The following is a 7565-nucleotide window of genomic DNA, read 5'->3' as shown; positions in this document are numbered from 1 at the left end:
AAAATAGGCAAAGGCCTTCAGGCAAACATGTCCACCGTAAGATGAACCTAAGTAGGCTAGAATGGGGTTGGTAGGTTTAAGTATGTAGGACTAGTAGCATGCCAAAGTTTGTGCTATTGCCATAGAGAATGTATTTTTTCATTTTTTTTTTTCGAATCGTCAAAAATGATGAAAAACGGTGTGCTATAGTATGCCGTACAATATGGGCTATAGCCCATGGTCAAAAATGATGAAAAACGAGGATTAAAAATAATGAAAAAATGAAAAAAACGATGGGCTATAGCCCATCGTTTTTTTCATTTTTTTCAAATCCTCAAAAATTATGAAAAACGGCATGCTATAGTATGCCGTACGATATGGGCTATAGCCCATGGTCAAAAATAATAAAAAACGAGGATAAAAAAAAAAAAATGAAAAAAACGATGGTAGCCCATCTTTTTTTCCTTTTTTTTTCAAATCCTCAAAAATGATGAAAAACGGCATGCTATAGTATGCCGTACGATATGGGCTATAGCCCATGGTCAAAAATGATGAAAAACGAGGATAAAAAAAATGAAAACATGAAAAAAACGATGGGCTATAGCTCATCATTTTTTTCAAAACCTTAAAAAAAAATGTTTAAAAATGGCGTGCTATAGTATGCCGTACGATATGGGCTATAGCCCATGGTAACCAGTATAAATGACCTTGACAAGTATAAATGACCTTGACCAGTATAAATGACCTTCACCAGTATGCGGTCAGTGACCATGGACTATAGCCTTTCGCTTTTCCTTGATTTTCACCTTTTTTCAAATCCTCAACAATGATGAAGAATCGCGCACAATAGCGCGCCGCTCAATGACCTTGTCCAATATCAATGACCTTGAGCAGTATAAATGACCTTCATAAGACTAGTAAATGACCTTGACCAGTATAAATGACCTTGACAAGTATAAATGACCTTGACCACTATAAATGACCTTTTTTTCAAATCCTCCAAAATCGTAAAAACGACGGATTATAGCCTTTCGCTTTTCCGCGATTTTCACCTTTTTTTCAAATCCTCAACAATGATGAAGAATCACGCACTATAGCGCACCGCTCAATGACCTTGACCAATATCAATGACCTTGAGCAGTATAAATGACTGTCATAAGACTAGTAAATGACCTTGACCAGTATAAATGACCTTGACCAGTATAAATGACCTTGACCAGTATAAATTACCTTGACCGGTATAAATTACCTCGACCAGTATGCGGTCCGTGACCATGGACTATAGCTTTTTTTTCAAATCCTCAGAAATCGCGAAAAACGGCATACTATAGTATGCCCTCCCACACCTATAGCCTCTCGCTTTTCCGCGATTAATTAAAAAAAAAAAGATTAAAATCCTCCGAAATCGTAAAAAATGACATTGTCTGCCCTCCGAGACCATGGACTAATGACCTTGACAAGTATAAATGACCTTGACCAGTATGCGGTCCGTGACCATGGACTATAGCCTTTCACTTTTCCACGATTTTCACCTTTTTTTAAATCCTCAACAATGATGAAGAATCGCACACTATAGCGCACCGCTCAATGACCTCTGAGACCATGGACCAATGAACCATGTAAATACAACACATTGAGCAGGGCACTGCAGGGAGTTGAACCCCGTTCCGGTAAACCAGAAGTACGACACCAGTGCCTTTGTTTTTGTGTCATTTACAGGTCCTTTCGTTGAAATTTAAATTTTACATTTCAACAGTAAAGTAATATATAAAGAAGAGAAACACAAAAGCACAAAAATAACATTTTCAAATTACCGGTATTTGCTTTGATTTTTTAAACTTTCTCTGGCCGACCTCCCACATTTCATTCGATGATTAACAAAAAACAGTGTTGGATCTGTAAGGATCCATTTGGTTACACGTGCGTGCGTGTGTGTGTGTGCACGCTTCGATAACCAGTGTTGGACCTGTAAGGGTTCATTTGGTTACATGTGTTACACTCTCAGACTTACAGACATGGACCAAATGTCACTTCCTTCCGGTGTGAGGCTCCGCCTTAAGGCCTATTCATAGTCTGGATTTTCGGTGGTGAGATGACCACCGCTCCGGTGGTGAGCTGACCACCGGAGCTGAAATAACGTTGAGCGGTGGTGAGTAAAAACAGAGCGAAGGGCTGGAGCGGTGGCGGTGGTTTGCTCTTCACCGCGGCGCGTGACGTCATGTTGTAGTTCGGTGGTCACCCCACCACCGTAAAACCAGACTATGTATGAGCCTTTATTTGCCGCGATTTTGTTGTAGTCATTTGTAGTCCTTCTACGTTACGTCCGGGTCCTAGTCAAGAATTGGTCCTAGTTGGAACCTGCTCCCGTCCGCTTCTCATTGTAAATACTAGCAACGCGTGAATCTTTTTACAATGACGTTATTTTTCCGAAAGGAAGCCATTGAGGGTTAAAATGGGTCTTAATGCTTCCAACCCGAGTAGAATTATTAATGTAACTGTACAAGTGTCCATGACAAAGAAAATATATGATGTGGAAGCTTCCTTGAGTAAGACCCGGAAGTGGTTCTGGAAGAGCGAGTTACGTCACGGCTTAAATAGTCAATACAGACATTGGTCCCAATCTTGGCAGTGTCCTCAGGGGTCTAGCGGTCTAGACACGAAAAACAACCCCCCCAACCCGTTTGTATTTGGGGTGGGGAGTGGGGGCGGGGCAGGGGTCGCGAGACATGGCTAAAGCATTTCCGAGTGTCCCCAGCCAAAAACGTTGAGAACCCCTGTGCTATAGCATACCCTCCAAATGGGGCTCAATGGCAGATAGTTGCACGTCAAAAAAAAAATCACTTTCACCTATAGAATCTCCATTGACATATAATTCAGCTTACTGTGGAGACACATGCTGGAACTTTTTACTTTTAAATGTTTAGTAGCTTCTGAGTTATTTAACTTAAATGCCCAATGCATTCTCAATGGCAATAGCATGGCTCCCAATTTGAGAGAGAATAAATGTGTGTGAATAAAGAGGCGTGCACAATGTTGACCTTTCTGATAAGTGTGTCACTTCAGTGTGTTAATGTACAATCCCCAGGTTACAGGTCAGTATGTATTGCTGCCGATGTCCGCAGTCGACATGCCATTTAATTGGATTCGGAACACGTGGGTGTTTAAAGCAGGCTCTACTGTATACGTGATCTGACTAACACACTACTTCTCTCTGATCTGCAACCCGTCTAGGCCAAAGCAGGGTCAACAGTATATCTGACCTAATAATTATGCAGTCTGATCCTCAGCAGTCTGTCTCTGTCAATATGTATACCAGACATGTTATAACACGTCCCCAGGGAGAGGCAGAGGGTTAAAACATGCAAAGTGAAAGAATTGTATGGTTGTAAGAAGGGCATTTGCTGGTTGTATATCACCCTTACACCAGTGTGCCTATTAGAGCACAAGGACCAGACTGGCTTGTGGTTTCACCTGGTATATATCTATTGAGGATGACATGGAGTGATGATTTTAACTGCACAAGAAAGAAACGGTATAACAGTCAGAAGTGCAAACTAAAGGTACAAACTTGGGCATAAACAAACAATACGCAAAAAGGACAACAGATAGAAAGGAGCAAACTTACATGTACATATAATGCATCAATCCGATCAAACTTGTGGCACAACTGTCAGGGTTCCCACAGTACTTCTCTGATGGAGGGCAACATGTTTGTGAGGTTACCACCTGGGCCTATATAGGCCAGCCGCAGGTGTGCCTAACTAGTAATTAGTATAGGGCCCCACCCACCACTAGAGGAGGAATGAGGTGATCAGCTCCCACTCCACCCCACTCTCAGCTAGAGAGTGAGGGGATTTCGTACACAAAGACAATAAAGAAATCACAACATAATGTTATTATTTTAACCAAATGAATGAATGAATGAATTGATTGTTTAATTGATGAATTGATGATTTGTATGTATATAGCACCTTTCCAAACATATACTTACAAAGTGCATTACGGACAGGTTAAAAACAGCAATCATAAAACACATCAAAAATATACCTGTACACATGCCTACATTTACACTAGCCCTAGGACACTAAACATATTTTTGTTACACCATCACTAAACACAGGTATACCCAATGTAAAATAGTCCATAAAATATATTTCTGATAAAGATATTGAAGTACAGTGATACGTGGCAACTTGAGGTACTCTTCTTTAATATTTCATCATGACTTTTCACAAAAAAATAGATATAATGGGGGTAGTGGGGCAAAATCTGTGAAAACTTTGCATAATAAAAACCTCTTAAACCCCAGGGGGGGTCCAGGAGGGAGTTGGAACCTGAGACCTTGACCAGCCCCATTTACCCACTGAGAGCTGTTCATGAGGTGGACAGCCGCTGCCCCCACCGGCATCAACCTCAGACATCAGCTACATTATGAAAACTACAAAAATATAATCGTCTGGGTGAAAATCACCAGTGTTTAGTGTTCTAGCCAGGGCTAGACTATAGAGACTGTGGCTTTGCCCAGTCTAGACCACTTTAAATGCGCAAAAAAAGCCCCCCGAGTTCACTGGCTGAATCTCTCAGCTGTATGCAGAGATGGAGGATAGGCCTATTAGACATACCTTCATGGATTCCACAGGTTAAATATATGCATACATAAATGCACTGTAGAGTGCATATATAGACCTCGCACAACACTTCGACTGTAGTCTACTCTAACTTAACACAACTATACACAAACGGACAGACACATGTATACGCCAGGAGGCGGAATGGAATGGCTGGAATTCAGGAGGCTCATGAAAGAGCTAATTTGTCCTCTGAAGTCATACTTGGCAGACCTTCATATAAAAGAAATATTGGGCAGTAAAACATTGCCTGTGGAACCCAGCAAGGGATACAGGCAAACACACTCACGCACGCATGCACGCACACACACACACACACACACACACACACACACACACACACACACACACACACACACACACACACACACACACACACACACACACACACACACACACACACACACACACACACACACACACACACACACACACACACGTATGAATCCATGCACACAACAGTGTCTTATAGGAGAGCAGGTCTTTGTCCATCCAGTGCCGTTTTTCCTTTTCTTTCCAGTGTTGACTCTGAGTGCCCGACTCTGCTCTAATCCCATTAGGAAGCATTAGAGCTTGTTGCACACGGACAGAAATGGGGGTGGGTCACCATGGGCATGAGAAGATTAACCTACAATCTATCTATCTAATAAGTATCTATGTAACCAGAGCCTTGTTTACACTCAGGTTCATGCAGTTCAGATCACTGTGATATCTTTATCGGAGTAAATGTGTATTAGCATATAGTCTACAGAATGCCACTATATAGGCTATATGCAAAACAGCAGATCTACAAGCTCACAATGTGTCGCAATGCGACGCACTGTGAGCTTGTAGATCAGCTATTTTCCAATTGCCGAAATGTACAGTAGGCTATATAGGGCTGAAGTTGTTTGTAAAATACATCAAAGATGCGATTACAATCCATTTCTAATGGATGAAGCCGCTTGGCCTGCAGGACGAGAGGTCACCGGGTGGGCTCCAACCAAGGTTAATTAAATAAGGTTAGGAAGCGAAGACCATACGGTGGACTCCATGTTGCTCCCTGGAAGGAAAGAAACATGCGCAATTGAGGCCAAGGAAGCTGAACGCGGAAGTGTTGGCTGCATATAGCTAGCCCATTGCGCATGTTTCTTTCCTTCCAGGGAGCAACATGGAGTCCACCGTACGGTCTTGTTTCCTTCCAGGGAGCAACATGGAGTCCACCGTACGGTCTTGTTTCCTTCCAGGGAGCAACATGGAGTCCACCGTACGGTCTTCGCTTCCTAACCTTATTTGATTAACCTTGGCTCCAACCTTCTTAGAGTGTTTCAACCCTCAACCACTACTCTCCAGTTGGCGGGCCGAGCCAATGAATGTTTAGTAGGCCTAATAATAATGCAAATCTACAAAGTAACTAGTAAGGTTTTCAAATAATTGTAATGGAGTGCAAGTATTTCTCTCTGAGATGTAGTGGAGTAAAATATTGGAAAATTGGAATGAAGTACAAATACCTCCAAATTGTACTTAAGTACAGTATTTTAGTGAATGTACTTAGTTAGGTTTACATCACTGACTAACAGCAGGTTTCAATATGTTTCTTGGAAGTTTAAACCTGCTGTTACAGTGTCATTCTGATTCATTCTGTCATTCCGAATTATAGACATGTGTGGACGTCTTCAGCACTTGAGCTTAAATTTAAGAGCGGAGCCAAGTTTAACTGTATTCATTTTTGTATTTGTTGCAATGAATGGTTAAATCTACGTGTTGTGATGCGAGTGTTCCAGACTGAAATATATTTAATTTAAATACATGTAGTCTATACTCTATACTTGTACCTTCAAAATGCACAAATTACATTTCTCAGACATTTGCAATCTGCAGGATGACAATTTGAACTAAGATTACATTTTTTAGAGGGTAGCCTATAGGGTTATACAGTAACACGGGGTTTCCGCAGCCAAGAACATATTAATTTGGGGGTCCTTGACACGATAACATTTGAGAACCACTAGATTTACACCACTGATGCATGTGCTCAATTCTGATGGATGTGTAACTCTTGTCAGGCGATGCGAACTGCGTACATTTCATAAGTAAGGCCCAGAACTTCCCTGGGGAAGAGACATACAGTACCGTACTTCCTATTGACTGTAATTCTTTTTAACTTGAAATGAACACCATTAAAGGTATATTCAGTGATTTCACTTAATTCAAATATCACTTATTTTTTTGTTTTGTTGTGATAATCCTCCCTACTATAGAGTGTGCTGGCCATATAAGGAGTTCCTCCCTGTCCCCAGTTAACCCCATGGGGGTCAAAAAACCTTAGGTTTCGTTTTTGACTCTCTATCCTGATTGGACAAAAGGCTGGGTCCCACAGCCAAAAACGAAACCTAAGGTTTTTTGAGTGAAATCACTGAATATACCTTTAACTAAATACTACTATTGCTATGAAGCTCTTTGGGTTCCTCCGAAGAGCTTAACGGCAATTTACTGAATGAGTTTGTTTTTGTTTTCTCAAGTGTTTTGTAATTTATTTTTAAATACAACAATACTGTTCTCAGGACTGTTCCAACTTAGACGGGCAATTAGGCCAATGAAATACAAATAATACTCAACATACTCAAATGTAATGCAAATACATATAACAGAAGTATTGCCTTGAGAATGGTATAGTTGAGCAGAGCAAGTGAATCTGTGAAATAACCACCCCAGGATTGAAAACTAAACCGGTTAACAAAATAATTGTACTCTTTTTGAACCTTGAAATGTATGACTTAAAAGTAGTCAAGATCATATTTGCTCTTACAGTAAGACTTCTGTACGTCTTACTGTATTTCAACCCGCTTGTGATTCAACCACTTTAGCCACATCCCAATTGTGCATGGGCATGTCGTTATAGGCTAAATAAATAAAAAGATAAAAACAACATTTCCACCATTGTGCTCAGTGTGGCACTGGCAATACACACAAGACGTC

Source organism: Protomyctophum parallelum (genome assembly GCF_964188405.1).
Source record: "Protomyctophum parallelum genome assembly, chromosome: 13".
Lineage (NCBI taxonomy): Eukaryota > Metazoa > Chordata > Actinopteri > Myctophiformes > Myctophidae > Protomyctophum > Protomyctophum parallelum.
This window is presented reverse-complemented; position numbering follows the sequence as displayed.